The sequence below is a fragment of the Hippocampus guttulatus genome, chromosome 10, assembly GCF_054856545.1.
Source record: "Hippocampus guttulatus isolate MCC_2025c chromosome 10, RoL_Hgut_1.0, whole genome shotgun sequence".
Classification (NCBI taxonomy): domain Eukaryota; kingdom Metazoa; phylum Chordata; class Actinopteri; order Syngnathiformes; family Syngnathidae; genus Hippocampus; species Hippocampus guttulatus.
Window position 1 is genome coordinate 12,458,561 of NC_141270.1, and position 19,813 is coordinate 12,478,373.

Below are 19,813 nucleotides of genomic sequence, written 5' to 3' on the forward strand. Positions count from 1 at the left end.
AACCTAGAGTCAGTCTGGAGCCCTGGGCTGTGTTCAGTATTATTATTAAATTATTGCTCAAACATATGTTAAATGGGAGTTCACACTCAATCTGCCCCCACTTAAAGTGTCTCTGATTAACCTGAAATAAAGTTCAACTCATGCTGACTTTTTGTTTTTGTTTTTGCTTTCAAGCAGAAGCCTGAAGGGTTTGGGAAAACACTCACTGCTATGTTGAATTGTTCCTATTTCCTCCACCTTATCTAAAGCCCCAGGTGCAACTGAAAAAAAGGTATGAGCTTCTGTTGATGAAGAGCAGTGTTGCGCCTGCTCTCGACATACATTTTGGTATTATAGTATAGCCAAAAGGTTTAACGTTGGTCTTATTTGACGAACAATATCAACCAAACGTGAGAAAATGTGTTGAACTTACAGCATTTCAGTGTCAATGTTCCCTCCTGCTTTACTCAACATGATGTACTGTACATGTAACTGGCATTTGCTCAGTGTACAAGGCAGCAGATTATACAATGCATCTTTATTTACATAGCACTTTGACAACATCTGCAGCTGTAACAAAGCACATGATCGAACATGTAACATAAAATAAGATAACCGGAGAACGAAATGAGATTTCATGGTCAACTCAAGTACCAACCAACCAACAAATACGGTATAAAACAACAAACTTCAAGGTATGGAGATTTCTTGAGTTTGTTCTTGCAGGATGTTTTATTTCAGTGGCTAGCTTGTGCAACAGTTATTATTACGGTTCGGCTAATTTGGCCATTATAATTAATGTTAATGTCATCTCATGATTAAATTAATATATTTTTCATATGTCAAGTCTTCGCTGTATCAGTCGTACAGTATGGAGTAGAGGCTTATTATTGTATGTGGACCATTTCTGCACCATGGCTATGGTTCTCGTTCAAGAGGATTCGAAAGCCAATAAGGTGCCGGTATTTGAGTTTTAAACTCCAACACCCAAAGACTTGTCAGGGTGTTGAAAATGTTGACCATTACTAAAAAGAGCAACGGGGAATGCATACATGGCTAAATACGGCAAGGGGCTGAGCCCCAGCTAATGATGCCATACAAGCATGTGCGACCACAGGAAATAAGACCTGATGGCTGAGTGAGTGACAGCCAAACTGGGGTAATGAGGATTAGACCACGGATCAGGACGATTCAACTTCGTGGGTAGTTGCAAAGAAAGTTGGAATAGTCAACCATGGCTGCTCAAACCCTTCTTTGTCCTGAGAGACAATAGGCTTAGTGACTCAGATCCACACTGCTCTGATTGTGATCACAGGCCATCACTAATGCATTATGATTGCACTTAAGAGGTCAATTTACTGATTGCCATGTAGAGATGGAGCCTAGAGTTACCCATCTTTCAGACAGCTGTTATGATATGATGGGTGTAGGAGGTCTCCAGATGAAAGCACAGAATGCTCCTGATCCACAAATGAAAAACACGTGCAGTGAGATGAAGTGTGGGGGGAAATAAATTAAGGTGGCAGGGGCCGTAGCGTGTGCAGAATGGAAAGATATTGTGCGGAATTCCATCGCGGCTTAGAATTAAACACTGGACTTAAATACTACTACTTGCGTGGAACCGCATGCAAATCGCTGTGCTGCCCTTTGACCTGCATGACAATGTAGAGCAGTATTTAGAGAGCACCCCCAGAGATTCTCCCCTGGACTCCAATTTCGGGGGGCTTCACATTTTACACAGACTTAATAAGGTCCAACACATCTGAAGCTGCTATGTATGTGCAGCATAGCCGGCTGGTGTCACGCCAATACAATGGGAAAGGTGATTAAGTAGCACCAAACGAGCCCTCTGAAAGTGGTGCTCCTTGAAACACTTCAGCACAATGAGTCTAGTGAAAGTGCATATAAAAGAAATAGCGGTTCATAGTGCATGGGTTGCGCCGTTGATGAGATGCGAGTTTATTCGAATACACATGTCATAGCTAAATGTCTTCAAATAAGAACAACACAATGTAATTTGAGGTTGGTATTTTTTTGACTGTACTATTCTTTAATGACTAAAGCAGTTTCGTGCCCAAAATAATGTCATGGCGAAAGTACAGTTTGTAAACATTGCGTACCATGAAAGAGTAAAAAAAACAAGTATACAGTATATTATCTTGTAAATTATGCAATAAAGATTTTTTTCAATTTTTATTGGTGGGAGCAATTTCTTCGCTTCATTGTGATGCCCAAACTCATGATTCTGAGTTGATTACATTTCAGTAACTGATTATGATGTGACATAACACTGAAGGAATGAAAAGAAGTGGAACTGAGTGAAATATTCTGTCCACGATAATATGAGCATTTTTCTCAGATTTTTTTTTAACATGATACAAAAATCTAAGATTGAAATATTGAAAGTATTCTGAGGGACAAGTACATATGTACACGTTGGTGACAGTGCACCCGATCAACACAGAAGCCACAACCTGTCTCAAAGCAGAACATAGCATCAGAGCTGCCAACCTATGGAAATTCATTTCCATAACAATTTACCTGAATTTTCATAGTTTCGTCCGTATCTGTCATTTGTTTGAATCCTGACTATATTGGTCGATGTAATGAAAAATAATAATAATAATTAAAGTGTGAGTAAAGTTCAAGCTCAATGAAGGCTACATTCACATTTCAACGTTGGTACTATGGTCCAGACCAAAGATGAGTTTCACTTCCTTGTTGGAGCATCGCTTTGCCTGTCTAGGCCAGAGTGATTTTGCTTAAGCAGTGAAATGAGGTTGTATTTCCACCTTTCGGGGTAACATGGTCCTCATACTGAGTGGCCACGACAATAGGTACAGGTATCTCAGCACAATCTACAAAGCATCGGCATCGATCAGAAATATCTTTTTTTAAAGATAAGAGTCCGTGATGAGATGCCCAAAATTGACTTGTTCATTGGTTACAGAATAAAATACCAGATACATTGGAAACCCCTGTCAGCTGATTGAAGTGCAGTTCTATGCCAACAACTACACTAATAAACATATTTCTAAGTTCTAGTTGTCCTTACAGTATCAAGACCAAGCACTATAGACTAAGATTGTAGTATAGTCGTTAGACATTATTGTGGAGTCTGACTTTGTGTCTAATAAAATTTTCTGAGCACAGTTAAAGAGGGACCATTTGACAGATATGTAGTGACAGCACACTTATACGTCAACAACAAGACATGCATAAAGGTTTCACTTAAAGCTTGCAAAAGCACTTATCACCTGTCAACGCTGGCTGAACATCTGCTTTCCAATCCATTTGAGTGCTCAGGTAGGTTGCCCACCCCCTCCCCTCTCATCAGCGATGCATTGAAATTCAATCACTTGTATGGAATCAATGGGGTTGCTGAGAATTACCTGGGAAGATTGAAGTTGCAGGCAGCTGGGAAACGTGATCCCTGAATCAGTCGAGCTTTTCTGTTTATTTTCCCAACACACTTTGGCTAAATTAGCAATTATAGTCACACAAACCAATCTCACCATGGCCAGCGAAAAACCCAAAACACACCTGGAGAAACGCCACAAACAAATGTGGTCCTTTAGATCTCTAAAGAGCTGATCATGTGCAGGAAAAAAAAAAAAGTTTGTTTGGCAATTTTCCTGTGAAATGTGGTGGAATTAAATGGCTATCACAATTTAAAATGCAAAATTGCAGAGATACACCTCAAGTCAAAATAGTTCCATTTTACAAAGAATATTGTTCAAAGCTAGTTCATTTGAGCAAATACTGTGATAATTTTGCCTTGTACAGCTATGAAAAGTGTTCGCTATCAAAGACTGATATGGCTTTGTTCGCTACAGAATTACACGCACAGAGAGAGAGAGCGAGAGAGAGAGAGAGAGAGAGACGAAGAGAGAGACAGAGACAGCAAGAAATAGAAAGACAGAGACAGTGAGAGAGAGAAAGACATTTATTTTATTTATTTTTTTCATGCTAGATATCTTTGGAGGGATTTGGGCATGGTCCAAGTAATTACTAATTATGTTGTGGTCCAAATGTGTCCATAAGGGAAAAAGAACAGTTGGAAAAACACATTGCTCCAGCAAGTGGAAAACTGCTTATTTGTTTTCACTATTATTAACTTGCAAGATTGTGTTAACCTTGCAGGCATTATAAATGAATAATACATTACTGTTAATGGCAAAATTCACAATGCTTGGATAGAGTGCCGACCACATGGATTTATTTATCCATCCATCCATCCATTTTCTGTACAACACAGCCTCACAAGTGGAAGGAAATTGGTATCATAAAATGGCTTCATTATTATGTTTATGGTCAATGTTACCGAGGCAACAGTATTAAGTACGGGTCAAGCAAAGCCACATATAACGCATTGTAATTTCCCCATTGCGGGACAAATAAAGGATATCTTATTTATTTATATGTTGGTATCCTTTGGTTAAGGAGTATAAAATTAAAGAATCAAATAAAAATACATAGACTATGACAGTAATAATGAATTAAAAGTTAATGACAATTAACCAATGAACATTTGACATTGTCTTTGAATTGCCATTCAACAGGATTATTAAAAATAAAAGTAAAACTCATGAAGAAGGCCTAGAGTAAAAATATGATGCTAACCCAAGAAAAGACTAGAAATAATTTGACCATAGGGACATGTTCCACCAAGGTGTCTCTTCTAATTACAGAGGAATCTTCAAACAAGAACACTGTCCCTCCAGCGAAACATGGAGAAGGATCTGTTATATTCTGAGGCTATCACTGCAGGGTACAATGAAATCAAGACCACCCAGGTATTCAAAAGAGGAATGTGTTGTCCAGTGTTAGAATGCTTGGTCTCAATCACTGAGTCATGGGTCTTACAACACGCAAGGATGGCTTAGAGCAAAATATTGGACTACACTAAAGTTGACCTCCAGGAACCCTGATCTAAATGCTATTGGACATATGTGAAAGCAACTGAAAGATGCCATCTGGAGAAAGCACCCTTCAAAGCCGAGACCCACCAGAGCAGTTTGCAAAAATTGATTGTAGCGATTGCCTCAGAAGGTTGTGCAAGAAAATATTTTTTGTTCAGGTCTGTCTCATGACTTTTTTTTTTTAATAATTCTAATTAGCAATTCAAAAGCAATGTCCGATTTTCATTGGTTAATTTATTTATATATTAATTAATTTATTTATTTATAGTCGGCTGGGATGGGCTCCAGCACCCCCCGCGGGATGGCCGGGAGGTCCAATGGTTAGCGTGTCGACCTCACAGTGCAGGGGTCGTGGGTTCGATCCCGGCTCCGGCCTCCCTGTGTGGAGTTTGCATGTTCTGTGTGGGTTTTCTCCAGGTACTCCGGTTTCCTCCCACATTCCAAAAACATGCATGGCAGGCTGATTGAACTCTCTAAATTGTCCCACGGTGTGGGTGTGAGTTCAAATGGTTGTTCGTCTCTATGTGCCCTACGATTAGCTGGCAACCGGTTCAGGGTGTCCCCGCCTACTGCCCGAAGATGGCTGGGATAGGCTCCAACAAGCTCCATGACCCTTGTGAGGATAAAACGGTTCAGAAAATGGATGGATGAATGGAATTTATTGTATTTTTATTTATTATTCCTTTTGCCATATTCAAGTGGTTTCTTTGGCCAATGGATATTTGTGTGCCCCTCCCCCCTTCCTACCCCATTAACAAAGGGGTACCAACAATTTTGTCCATGTGTGTACAAAGCTCGTGTGTATGAACCTCTTATTGAGTACAACAGCAGTGTTCACATTGCAATTGCCTTATGTGTGATATGAATTCTGTCAAATTAGTCGTGTTTGCAAAAGTACCAGGCAAAAACGTACAGGCTGACAAAGTGTGTGTAGACATCCACCAATGCATACTCCCAAAGTAGAACCAAGTGAGGAAAATGTGCAGGAGCTGCCTGTGTTCTTGTTTTCTTTGGTGCATATTCAGGCCTTTTCAGTGACAGCATGTTCCCCAGACAGAACTTACTTGTCTTAGCTAACACCTCATTTGGGACTTCATGCATCCCGTAGGAAAAATCTAGACTTCTGAGTGTTCTGTTATGACTCTGGTCATAGGTAAATGGTTCCACCTGTGGGGATTGAAATTCATAAGTGCAACATGTGTCATATTCCACAGGGCACAATCGAAATGACCAAAGAAAGTCTAGTTTGGAAAGCACAAGCTAACAGCTTGGAAATTGCTCACTGCATGAACCATAAACACAAATGGGAACACCATTTTTTTTTTCCTCTCTGGCTACAAAGCATGAGTGCATCCGCACAGCAATCAAACCCACAATCTCCAAGAGCGCTCTGTATTTTCAAATGCTGCTATAAGGCTTTGAAATGTTTTGTCTTCAGTGCATTAAAACCGTGTCCAGACATTCTGTGAGGTCGTGGTCTTGGGCTCTCTAAAGTGGGCCATCTGAGGCTGTATGCCCATGCTGTTTGTGGTGACTAAGCCCTGTCACCATGGTAACATGGTTGAATGAACAAAGACTGGTAGTTTGTTAAGCACTGGGGGGCAAGGTCAACTGGCCATGTGATATAGCGGACGGCAGTGTCATGGGTTGCGAGAGTCTACACCGAATACATCTTTGACGTGAACCAGAATGTAAATGTATTGTATTGTATTGTATGTAAACCAGGAACAACGTTGAGAAAATGTTGACCGAGTCTTTAAAACACATCATGAACACAAAACCGATAGCTGACATTGTTATCACCAATGCCAGTCACAAATCTGAGGCGAGGGCTGCGCAATTATTGGGAATTCAATTACCGTATTTTCACGACTATAAGGCGCCATTAAAAGTCTAAGATTTTCTCCAAAATGGACAGGACGCCTTATGATGCGGAGCGTCTTGTGTATGCGCTGAGTTCCAAAACCTGACTGACAGCCGACACGCTGTTTATATAGAGAAAAGGCGGAAGTGACTGTGGACAGGCATGCGGCAAAGAAGTCGGCCAATCAGGGAAGGGTGGGCGTGTATATATACATATATGGAGAGAGAGAGAGAGAGAGAGAAAAGGCAGACGTTAGTGAGGACAGGCATGCGGCGAAGAAGTCCGCCAATGAGTGAAGGGTGGGCGTGTAAGTGGACGCTAAAGGGACGCCCCAAGCAGGTACCAACACCTGTATAGAGTGTGGCTATGTGCATTGTTGCAAAACAACTTCGGTTTTGGTTTCTAAGAACCCCCGAAAATAAATTCTACAAAGAGACACGCCTACGAAGCTCAGTTCAAACTTCAAGCCATCGGTTATGCTTTTGGCATGCGTGCCCATCTCACAGCAGCGGTGAAAAACCAAGTCAAGCAAATGAACTCTGAGCTTGCCGTTATTCCCGGAGGCTTGACTAATGAAATCCAACCGCTGGACATCGGCATCAATCGGGCGTTCAAAGCAAAGTTGCGACCGGGCGTTCAAAGTAAAGTTGCGAGCGGCATGGGAACAATGGATGATCAATGGCAAACACAACTTTACAAAGAGTGAGAGGCAGCGCTGGGCGAGTTACGCCACAATTTGCGAATGGATTGTGGCTGCTTGGACGAACGTGTCTGCTTGCACTGTTGTTCGAGTTTTTGGCAAAGCCGGCATCATTTCTGTGGAGCCACATGGCAATGAGAGTGACTCTGACAACGAGAGGGAACACGGTGTTTTTGATGGATTACCGGTACTTGCACAATTGTTCAATTCTGATACAGAGGATGTGGACTTTGATGGATTTCTGGGTGATGATTGATCGAAAAACGTGAGTACATTGTACGATGGCTACATAAAATACAATGGAACTCAGTTTTGCTTCGTTGCCTTTTTAAAAACGTGTTTTTAGCTTGTATCTGTATGTCTTGGCATGCTACCGTATGCTACAAGCTAACGTGTTTTTAGCGTGCGCGCATGCATGCCGTATGTTTAAGCTGGCGTATGTTTTACCACTGTAAAACTGCGCCCAATAATACAGTGCGTTTTGTCTATGTGTCAAATACAGAAATAGCACCCATTAATGAGACTGCGCCCAACCATACGGTGCGGGGAATGGTCGTGAAAATACGGTACAATTATTATACTCGGCGATTACAACATTGGCATAATTGGGGGAAAAAAATTAACGTTTAAACATTTTGTTTTGGACCCGAAAAACAAATGCTCAGTTGAATAATCGTAATTTCAATTGTATGAGGTGTGCCTGAATCAGGCAATGTTACGATAGACAATAGGGGTGTTCACACGGCACACATTTGCTCCGGCGCTGCACCGATGTATTTTGTTGCGATATATTTTGCACCGCAGCAAATTGTGTGGAGCGTTCACACGTACAAAGCCGCTGAGCGTGTCTGCACCGGCACAGCGTCGGTGCAGCCCCACTTGCGTTCACACGGCAGTTTCTGCAGCTGGGCAAAACGACAGAAAACAAATGAGCTGTCGTGTTGGTTCTTTTTAAAACGTATACACAACTCAAGCGACTACTGGACAGGCACGTCCTTCTCCTTCTCGGTCTCCTTGCCTTCTGCTCGAGAGTGACCGCCCCCGAAAACGTAAATCAACGATGACTTCAATGACACTCAGAAAAGCAAACACGTAATGCGCCAAACAGAAAATCAAGAGAGGAAATCACAAAATAAATTATATGGGGAGCGGGGGGTTGTGAACACACAACAAATGAACAAACTACACAAACAACTCCGAGACAGTCCAGTCTTCTACAAGAGGAAAGATGTTACCAGCCAAGTCTTATGTCGTTATTAAACAAACACATGACGGAAGTCCGACAGAGCGCGAAAGCAACGCATTCTCGCCGTACGTAAACTCTTCACAAGCATTTGGAGCAAATTTAACCCAGTTGCGTTCACATGTGCAAATTTACACCGGTGCTGCTTCGCTAACGAGCATTTGCTCTGGAGCAAATTTTTAAACCACCTCCCTGAGGTGGATCAAATTTGGTCCGGTGTAAGCTGTTTTCCGGGGCTACGCCGGAGCTAATTTGCACGTGTGAACGCTCTACTGGGGCAGCCCCGTCGTAGCACCGGACCAAATCTTGCCGTGTGAACACCCCTATTGTGTGAAATCGTGATTAATACTCCCCCCGGCCCCCCACATAATCGGGCATGTTGACAAAGACATAATGAAAACATTGAGTAAACCGTTTGAGATGTGAGAAGCAGACACATGTCGGTCAGTCTCGGAGAGGCAAGAAAAACATTGAATGTCCATGAATTATTCGTTTGTCTATTCAGAAGAAGCAAGGGATTTGCTGTCATCAATTTTGATTAGATGCACTCGTGACATAAGGGGTGGGCGAGGAAAAAAAAATACCTGTACCTTTCTACTTTAGGTGCATAAATGTCAAAACTGTATGAACAAAATGAATGCAACTCGTCCCATCAACTGAATAGTTTTGTAAAAGTAGCATAATAAAGGTTGTAAGTTGGTAAAAGGAAATATAGAACCAGAGTGACAAGTTTGATAGTAACTGACTGATTTCATAATCAATTGTGACTGCAAAAAACAAATACACAGTACTTGTTTGATTTTGTGTCAAAAAGTAAAATGGAAAGTAGGCCTACAAAAATGAGAACTTGCAGGACCGCATCCATGCTAACACAAAACCAATTTAAGGTATATACTTTGTTTAAAAAGAGACACCGGCTGTGGAGTGTGTACAGCTCACTTGAACACGAGTACAGTATGCACTTGTGATTAAAGCGAGAGGAGGGACACGTGCTTCCTCGAGGGAGTGCTACATAATTCCCAATTGAGCCTTTGTGCCCTAACCACACGCGGCACAGCAACAGTGAAGAGACGAAAGCGACAATATTCATTAGTAGGATGCTAAACCCTAATCAAGCAGGGTGGAACAAACACATGCAGGTGTGGACTGCACCTGGTTTGCAAAAACCTTCACATCTCCTTGTTGCCATCACCATGAGGAGCTGAAGCTCACTCAACGCTGCAGATGTGACATCACTTTCAGCCCCCCCACCTCTTCTGTCCCAACACGGCGAAATGTTCTGCTCCTCCTACTCCATCCCCCAGGCCCCATAGCAGGTGAGGAATTTGGCGAGCTGCGACCGCCAACGCCAGACAGACAGCAATCCACACACGGTGAGGACATTCTTCCTGCTTGACTGGCAGATTAATTCCCGTTGGGTGGCTCAAGAGTCTCGGCTCACGCAAAAAAATGTAAACAGCAGAGTTGACAAGCCGAATGTGAAAACACAGCTGTTTTCCCTCATTGAGAATTAAAGACATGGCCAGTCATGTGTTTCATGCCGGTGAACTTCCCATGGAAGAAGTCTTTTGTATTTCAGCAATTGGAGACTTCAATGTGATACACAACTGTTATTTCAACCAACCAACCAACCAACAGCCTCCAGCACGATTTACCGCACAAAGTAACTTGCGATGATCGCATTTTAGGACATCACCTGCTGCAGAGGCACCAAAAGAAAAAAAAAATCAAAGTCTGTCCACATGTCACTTGCATAGCGTGTGTGCATGTGTGTAAAGTGAGTGCGTGAGGGAGAGATTTAGTGGGGGCATATGTTTTATCAGTTGCTGGCGCTTGTTTGAACGGAGCCGTGATGAAAGCCTAGACAAACACAAGGGAATGTAAACGGAGGAGTAAAGTCAACAGACAAAACCTCGCCTGTCAGGCAACCCTGACAGAGGCCACGCATTTCGAAATCGCCCCAGACTAAGAGGTCTTCATACTGCTCATGGGCAAAAGTGAAACCTCTAGTTTGAGGCTGTAGAAAACAAGATAGTACTAAAGGTAAAATACCAACAGTGCTAAATGGATCTGGGGATAAATTAGCAACTTTCCCTGACACCATGAGCAACAATTTTGTAGTTAATCATTTATTTTAAATTCGGGTGTCCGTGCTCTCCCTTAGAGATAAGGTGAGAAGCTCGGTAATCTGGGAGGGGCTCAGATTCGAGCCGCTTCTCCTCCACATTGAGAGGAGCCAGATGAGGTGGCTTGGCCATCTGATTCGGATACCTCCTGAACGCCCCCTGGTGAGGTGTTCCGGGTTTGTCCCACCGGGAGGAGATCCCGAGGACGACCCAGGACACACTGGAGAGACTATGTCACCCAGCTGGCCTGGGAACGCCTCGGGATCCCCTGAGGAGAGCTGGAAGAAGTTGCTAGGGAGAGGGAAGTCTGGACTTCCCTGCTAAAGCTGCTGCCCCCGCGACCCGGCCACGGATAAGCGGTAGAAGATGGATGGATGGATTTTAAATCAACTCTGAACTATAATTACCACTAGGAAACAGACTACATGAGCAGAATCCTTTTTTTTTTCCGAAGACAAGAAAGGAGCCCAATTGAAGGCGATCACAGCGTGAATCGCACAAGACATTTACAAAAATTGGGCATCCTTTATACATTGCAAAAGCAGTGATTTGTCGACATATTAGAAACAACGCATGCTTCCAAGAAGCAAATAATTTGCCGAGGTTGTTGCCTCCAATTTCCTGTACAACTCTATATGAGAAAAAACAGAGTTGGAGAGGGTGTGGCATTATCTTTTCCGACAAGAGTATGTACCAGTGGAGCTATGCAAAAAGCAAAAAAATAAATTAAAAAAAAGATGTTAGACATGGTCTTTTCTGTATGAAAAGGGCAGTGTCATGTCCCAGCCCAGCCGCTACAAAGAAAACCTGATCAATATTGCAAAACAGATATTGACGAACAAGTCATTATTCAATAAATGTTATTTGCCTTCTGGCATAATGTCGCAAAGCAATGTTAAAGTGCATTTAGACAACTGATACAGTAAGAATGTTGATAGTAGCATCCATGGGTTGTCTTTATATATACATTATTGATATTGAGGTTGGCTTTGAAGACAGTGTTGACATTATAGCTGCCCAAGTATATTTGGTCTTGTAATGTACTGTGTAGGGATCAGAAGGTCAAGCAGGAAAGTGGGTTGGGCAAACATCTATCGCTGTTCAAGTCTAGAGTGAAGCTTCACTGTTTTCTCTTTGTTCATTTTTTATGTGGGAAGCCAGTAGAGCCTGAATCCCTATTGACTCAATGTGCTGAGACGCTTTCCCTTTTACAAGTGCTAAAGCAGGCATGAGCACTAATCCTTTGGGGTTAAATGGAGCCTCTTCTGGGCTCCGTCTATCCTGAGAGAGTTGGGGGTGGCTGCTGTTGCAGTGCGCATAGAACTTGATTGTATTTGGCAGAATGTTGGCTCAGCACTCCAAAAACTTGTGCGTCGAAACATGGGAGCATAACAGACTGGGTTTCTGCTAAAACTCAAGGTGTGCCATAGCAGCCAACCTTATTTTACACAAAAATTGCACAGGAAAGCTGCATGAGTGAACCCCAACACACCACAAAATGCTTGCACAACAATACAGTGTCACATCATATTAGGATAGCGATAGTGAGAGCTATAAAGACAGATACAGACAGACATACACAGATACAGTGGACACCCGCAATCAGGAGGGATAGGGATTGGGCTGACGCGCATATAGTGGAAATCTGTGTATGATGGACATCCCAAAAATTTGATTGACACACCAAAAATATACCAATGAATAAAAAAATTAAAAAAAGTTTGTGTGAGGGTGTGGTGCTGATTTGTTTGGGTTGTGGCTAAAACAACCAGCAGAAGTCTCCCAAGAAGTTGAAAAAATGAAGTGGCAAAATATTTTTGCTGTGTTTCTTGATAACGTTAGCAGTATGTATTAAGGGGTGTTCACATGGCAAGATTTGGTCCGGTGCTACGCCGGGGCTGCCCCAGTAGAGCGTTCACACATGCAAATTAGCTCCGGCGTAGCCCCGGAAAACAGCTTACACCGGACCAAATTTGATCCACCTCAGGGAGGTGGTTTAAACATTTGCTCCGGAGCAAATGCTTGTTAGCGAAGCAGCACCGGTGTAAATTTGCACGTGTGAACGCAACTGGGTTAAATTTGCTCCAGAGCAAATGCTTGTGAAGAGTTTACGTACGGCGAGAATGCGCTCTGTCGGACTTCCGTCATATGTTTGTTTAATAACGACACAAGACTTGGCTGGTAACATCTTTCCTTTTGTAGGAGACTGGACTGTCTCGGAGTTGTTTGTGTAGTTTGTTCCTTTGTTGTGTGTTCACAACCCCCCGGCCCCCATATAGTTTATTTTGTGATTTCCTCTCTTGATTTTCTGTTTGGCGCATTACGTATTTGCTTTTCTGAGTGTCATTGAAGTCATCGTTGATTTACGTTTTCGGGGGCGGTCACTCTTGAGCAGAAGGCACGGAGACCGAGAAGGAGAAGGACGTGCCTGTCCAGTAGTCGCTTGAGTTGTGTATACGTTTTAAAAAGAACCAACACGACAGCTCATTTATTTTCTGTCGTTTTGCTCCGCTGCAGAAACTGCCGTGTGAACGCAAGTGGGGCTGCACCGACGCTGTGCCGGTGCAGACACGCTCAGCGGCTTTGTACGTGTGAACGCTCCACACAATTTGCTGCGGTGCAAAATATATCGCAACAAAATACATCGGTGCAGCGCCGGAGCAAATGTGTGACATGTGAACACCCCTTTAGTGAAGCATAACCTTAAATGAGAGGAAAACCACTATTCTGCTGCTGATAAAGGAATGGTGATGAATCTCACATTGGACAGAGTCTTTTGGCTCTGAATTAGAATCATGCTTTTGGTAGCTCAAACATGTACGGTTATGTTGGTGTACGGAAGTAGCTACACGTAGTAGCATGCATTTTTTCAGGTCATAGTAGTGGTATTGGATCAACAGTTGAAAGATGTGATTGAGTTTCTCTGCATTCAATGAATATGCCCAAGGCGTTTGAGAGCAGAGACAATGCATTCGTTTCTCATAGTTTGGAAACATTATTTGATAAAAAATTTTGATGATCCAATTTGAAAAGGTTGTTAACATCACTGCCTCTGGTGCGTAAAAATTTGTAAGACATTTATTTTTGCTTTATGTGGACTCTAACAAGGGTTTTTCACTTCAGGCAGTGCTGATGTTTTCACCATGAAACATTTGGGAGAGCAAAATAAAGTTTTGAAGGATAGAATGTGGAAGACAAAATACTTTTACAGAAAATAAATGGATTGTTTGATACTGTTAGGGAAGCCAGCAATGACATCAACAGTTATGTGCCCATTCTGCATAACATGCTTCAAATTTGGGACAGCCCAACTGAAAAACAGCTTTGGGAGAGCCCAGCACCAATTGTCAAAGTACACTGAATGACCCAGATGTACAAAAATGCAAAGTTGAAAGAAATGTCGTCATATGATATGTCATGACTTCTTTTTGTGAGAGGCTTCACGTCAGTCCTTGATTCAGAAGATCCAAAATAGGCGTGCTCCATAGACGACATGTTACAATTTTTGTTTTTGGCATTTCAAAAAAGAGTTGTAACTATTCTTCTTCCACTGAGCGGCTCTTATTTTGGACCTGCAGATGTGGTATTTCAAGATGCAAAAATCAGCAAATGCAATTACTCTCAGGTGTGTGTGTGGGGGGGGGGGGGGGGGGGGGGTCGATTACCGTACATAAATAATAAATCACATTACATGTGTCAAATTTCTCTATTTGTCTAGACTGCTTCAAAACCATGCAAAATGAATGGCCTGGCAATATTGTGTGCCGGGTTTGTAGATCATCTTGGACATTTGTGTGAGCAATAAATCGTGCACCTGTTTTTGCCGCACAAATGTTTAGTAAAATCAGATCATATCTGTCAGTAACAAGGACAGAGAGTCTAAACAGAAAGGTATCGATGGAACCCTGTGTGCAGTTTGCGGTTGTATTTTGTGGCGGTGTAGAACTTGAGAAAGTATTCCCTGTTAGCCTCATAAAGGCAGTTTTGATACAGCTCCTGTATTGGATGTCAGATTGTGCAAGCAGTCAGTATTGTGGCTGGTCGATTCGTTTTCCATCACTACAAATACCATAAATTCACACTTCAAGGCAATACACTCATGCCACTGATCTCTGCTTTTACAAATTTGCTGTGTGACTTCTGACGTCACTTACTGGTTGGAATTGACCGGTGGGTTCAAAAGAGTGATTCCTGGAGTGTGAAATGCCACAGCTTTTATTATACCTTTGTAAAACGAGGTAGTTCAAGGCTATATGCCACTCAGGCTGTGAAAAGCAGCACAAATATCCAAGTATGTCAAATCAAGCCTGCCCCTAGATTCACTGGTGAGTGCTTGAATATGTATGTGATTGTTCAGTCTCGCGATTTAACATTCTCCCTGACATCATCCCTGTCACTGCTGATGTAATTCACACCTATACACATACACACATGCAAGGTGCATTATTGCTGAGTGTTCACTTAAAAAAAAAACAACAACAACAAAAAAACAACCAGAGTTGGCCAAAAGAGGGTTTTACTTCAGTTCCCTTTAGTTTTATATCAAACGTCATTTACCTCAACTCGTGCATGAGCACCTGAGACCCTTATGTCAAAAAGTGAGCAGGCAATTTAAGACAGTCATAACTGCACTTCAAGTTGCTTTAGATCTTCCTTGGAAGAGGGCTAAGGGCTGCTGAATAGAAAGGTATTCAAGTCAGTGCCAAAGCACTGTTTCCCAACACTGAGTTAAAAAAATTAAATAAACACCCTCTTGGTGGTGTGAGGGGTTGAGGTGCCTGAAAACACCTTCAGACAACGATAAACGCCAATCAAGTTTCTCAGGTTCTGCACCTAGCAACAATAGCTTGAAGTGAGGACGCTACTTAGCACCTCAGTAACAAAATGCCAACATATCACAGCTGTGCAAAGACAGTGCTACAAAAAGTAAAATGTAGACAAGTGTTGTTTCAAGACTTCAAATGACTGATGCTATGCCAAATTGGGTCTCATGTGTCTACAAATCCTCCGATGTTTCAATATCAATATCCTGCTTCGTGATTATGTTGATGAAGGACTCAAGTCAAGAAATCACTGAGAAGGTCTCATATGGGTAAACAATGGCATCTAGATGAGTGAAAAAGCAAATTTAAAGTTACTGTTTTACACAGATAAGCGAACACTTTGATCACAATCTCAGCACCTCCGTGTGACGAGACCTCCTTACTTGTGTGCCCCCTCTCCCCTTCTCTTTACTCAAAATACCGTTGTCGCACATGTTTACTTCCTGTATTTTCTCCAATCAACAGGGCCACAACAGGCCTTGAGCTTTTGTTGTACAATCTATTTTAGCTTATCAAGAGCAGCAAAGACTTGGTTTGTTGTGCGAGATAACATTAGCCCGAGCTTCCTGCTCATACAGCTATAAACCTGAAATGACCTTTTCACCAACCTCTTAAGATCTTGAAAACTAGATGCGACTCATGCACTATATTTTCACCTGGAGTGAGGAATGTGAAGTGGACGTGTCTTGTTTGTAAACGAATTGCAGCAGTGAGACTAAAATCTGGGTAATTACAAATGAAGTATCAGACGAGTAAACCGGTTACAAAATGAGAAAAAACAGGGCTTCAATTAGCTACATTAGCGATCTACGTCTGGGATATGAAAACATTGTATGGTAATTATTTCTTTTATCTCTTTTATTGTGCTGATGAGTGCAGTGGGGGAGAGTGCTCTATCTAATCTGATCACTGAGCATTGTGTTTGGGGTCATTAACCTATGGGAGGTCCTAAGGCTGATGAGTAAGCTCCTACTCCCCCTCTACCTTTTTCACTGAACTCGCTCATCCCTGTGTTCCTCTTTCTTTTTAGACAACACAACTGCAACCATAAGAACAACTAAAGAAAACAAAAGACAAAGGGGGAAAAAACAGCCGACTGTGCTATTTGCATGGCTTGTCATTCACTCACAAAAACAGCCTAAATGACTGCTGACCAAGGTCCCATGGCTTGTCGAAGCAGCAGGATGTCGGCCCCTTCAGTGTGTTGTTGGTTTTTTTTCCCTCTCTTTTTCATGGTTGCATCCCGTCCCCAGAGATGAAGGGGTCAACTTGTCCCTCAACATCTGGGATCCGCATTAGAAGAAGCTAAGGTTTTACCAAACATAGATGAGCTATCTTAATTAAATAGGGCTCAGTGTTCTCTAAATGCAAACCTTTGCTTATCACCAATGTTAACAATAGACTATTGTGTCATTGACGTATTGCCCACCTACAGTTTTACAAATTGGACAATTTCCAACTAATATATCACTTCATTTGAGTGAATCCTTACTGCTGTGATACTGATGAGATTAGAGGCCAGGCGGTAATTGCCCGGATAAAATGAATACGCAAATAATGTGAATGGAAAATGAAGAGGGGTTAGTTAGCATCACCAGTTTACCTTAATTTGGCATTGGATAAAATACAGACATGTCTACATCTAGAAATAACGCTAACACATTCTCCTCAGTGTTCAGAGTGCCACAAACATGCACAATCAAGAGAGTAAATATCTACATATTATCCTGTGTGCACATGCAGCAGACTATGCAGAAAGTAGGGCAGGCATGCCTTCCTATTGACCACAGCTTGGGAAAGCCAAGTGATATCTGCCATAACCTAGACAATAGACAACAACGGCTGTTGGGTAGCCACCTATATCAAAAGGCTTTGTAGCGAACATTTAGCTCAGCAGATCAAGGCCATTAACATGTCCCTTATTTTAAACAGCCCACAAGCTGTCTGCTACCAAACTTGGAGAAATCGGATAGATGGAATAAAACTGCAGCCTTGGTAAAAAAGGGCACCTATCCTCCTGAACAAGAGATAAACAGGGCAATAGATTTTCCCGAGTCTGAAGATAACTGAAATCCAACACCCGCGTCCTCCGATGGGGCTCTTTGTATGTCTGAGTGCAGGTCAATCAACAGTCGCTGACAGATGTGTCTGCAGTCGATTTTAGAGAGGAAACTGAGCTGGGGTCAGTCACAGGTTTCCCCTGCCTCGCCCCCTTAGAGAAAAGACAAGGATCAAGTCAGGATGTCACAGATTGACCTTTTCTCACCTATATTTGTTCTGTTTTTGTTTTGTTTTTTTTTGGGGGGGGGGGGGCTTGAAGCACCTGGTCCGAAAGGATAATATAATTAAGACGATTAGGCAAATGAAACTGAGACAGGGCAGTTCCACAGTATAATAGACAACTCAATACAGGATATTATAATTCTAATTGAATTGAGTTCACCAACATGGTGTAATCGCTACGATTTAAGGCAAAGCATTTTTGGTAAACCAGCTTGAGGAGTAAAGCTACATGTCGTTTTGAACTATGACGAGATTGTATTCCACAAGAAAATGGCAAGGAGCTCTCGCGTTAGCAACAGCATCCACCATTCTCAGGGTCATTCATCCACAACGCATCAACCAAGCAATACATTTTCATTGTACTGAAGTGTGGAAAAAAGCAGAAGCCATGTTCTCAGATGATACAAAGATGTGACTCGTGACATTAATAAGAGCAATACGGTGATTGCATGTTTAAGCATGTTCACAGAGGTGAGCTCTCAATAACCCATTCAATGGAAGCTCTGATCTAAAAAAAAACTTTGGGTCAAAAATAACCCAGAAAGTGTGGTTGAATTGGCTCAAGTTGTGGACTGGTCTCTTTTTGACACAAATTGGTTTATTTTGACCCAAATGTTTTTAGAGTGGTCTGTTCCAACTTTCACGACAGGCTTGATAGAATAGGACATGTGATGTTGGTTTACAGCCGTGTTACCCAACTGTCAGTCACACAACTTGGAAATTTTAGCTCCCGCAACAAAATCAAAAAGACATTTAAAAATCTGTGATTAGACTTTGGGATGTTAACAATCAACTTTTTAGTACAACTAAACAGGCAGATTTGTCCCTCCACACCAGCAAAAAGTTGAATTTGTCAATCCCAGCAGAATCTTTTGCATTGGCGTTTGCCGGCAAACCAGTTCATGAAATGCTCAAACATTATCCTGAATGGATGTTTTCTCTAAATCTGCAACCTGAACAGGGGGCACGGCCAAGTGGATGAAAAACTTGAGTGTCTGACTATTTCTAAAAAGTACAAAGCAGCATTAAAAAAAATAATGTCAATAGAAGTTATTGGATTGCATATATCGAATAGGATGTTAGGATATGGTAAGGTCTTACATCCCCTCTGGGTTGATATGGGACAATTCTCCAAATATTGCACCTTAGCCTTGACTTCAACTTGTCATCTTATTGTTTTTCATAGAAGCAACCAGCAAGTGCACCCATAATACATTGCATTTTGATCATGTGCCTTGACAAACCACAGTAAACAAGCTTTGCGTACAAGTGTGTTGAGAACAAAAGTCCATGTGTAACTCATTAAAAAAAAAAAGACGAGTTGGCAGATACTGCTGGCCAATGTGGTTTAACCACAAGTTGATGAATGGTGTCATCACAAAGTAGTTTTGGGACTGGTGAATGACATTTAAGCAAGTGGTTTTTCAATTACACCTATGGTGGCAAGCGTCACCCATAGCTGATTGCCGATCTGCAGTCAACAGTTGAACAAGAGCAGCCCTATTGCGGGCTATGATTTTGGCGCGGTCGGAAGCCTGACGGGGGAGACACTGGAGATGACGCAGAGAGAGTGTCGGCAACCCTATTACTAAAAGGGTGACTCAATGTTGCTTCGAGCCTCGTTTGGCTTCACTTTAACATGCAACCAACAGGGTCAAGCATTCAGTCTAAAAGGCAGTAGGGTTCAGGTATACCATAGACAAACTAATTTCTATGGTATAAATAATGAATGCCTTGTATATGAGAACACCCCCTTCGACATTTGTGGATACAATTCATGAGTCAAAGCCATCTGTGATGTTTCTACTAGATTTGATAAGACCGTTTTAGGTTCATCAAAATGATTTTTTTTCATCCTTCCCCTCTTTTTCAT

General features: G+C 42.1%; 1 protein-coding gene across 4 annotated transcripts in view; it reads right to left on the minus strand.

Annotated features, from left to right (window-relative positions):
- The window catches only part of macrod2 (mono-ADP ribosylhydrolase 2), a 372,441-nt gene that overhangs the window by 292,673 nt on the left and 59,955 nt on the right, over positions 1-19,813 (minus strand). The gene's annotated exons all lie outside the window — the stretch shown is intronic.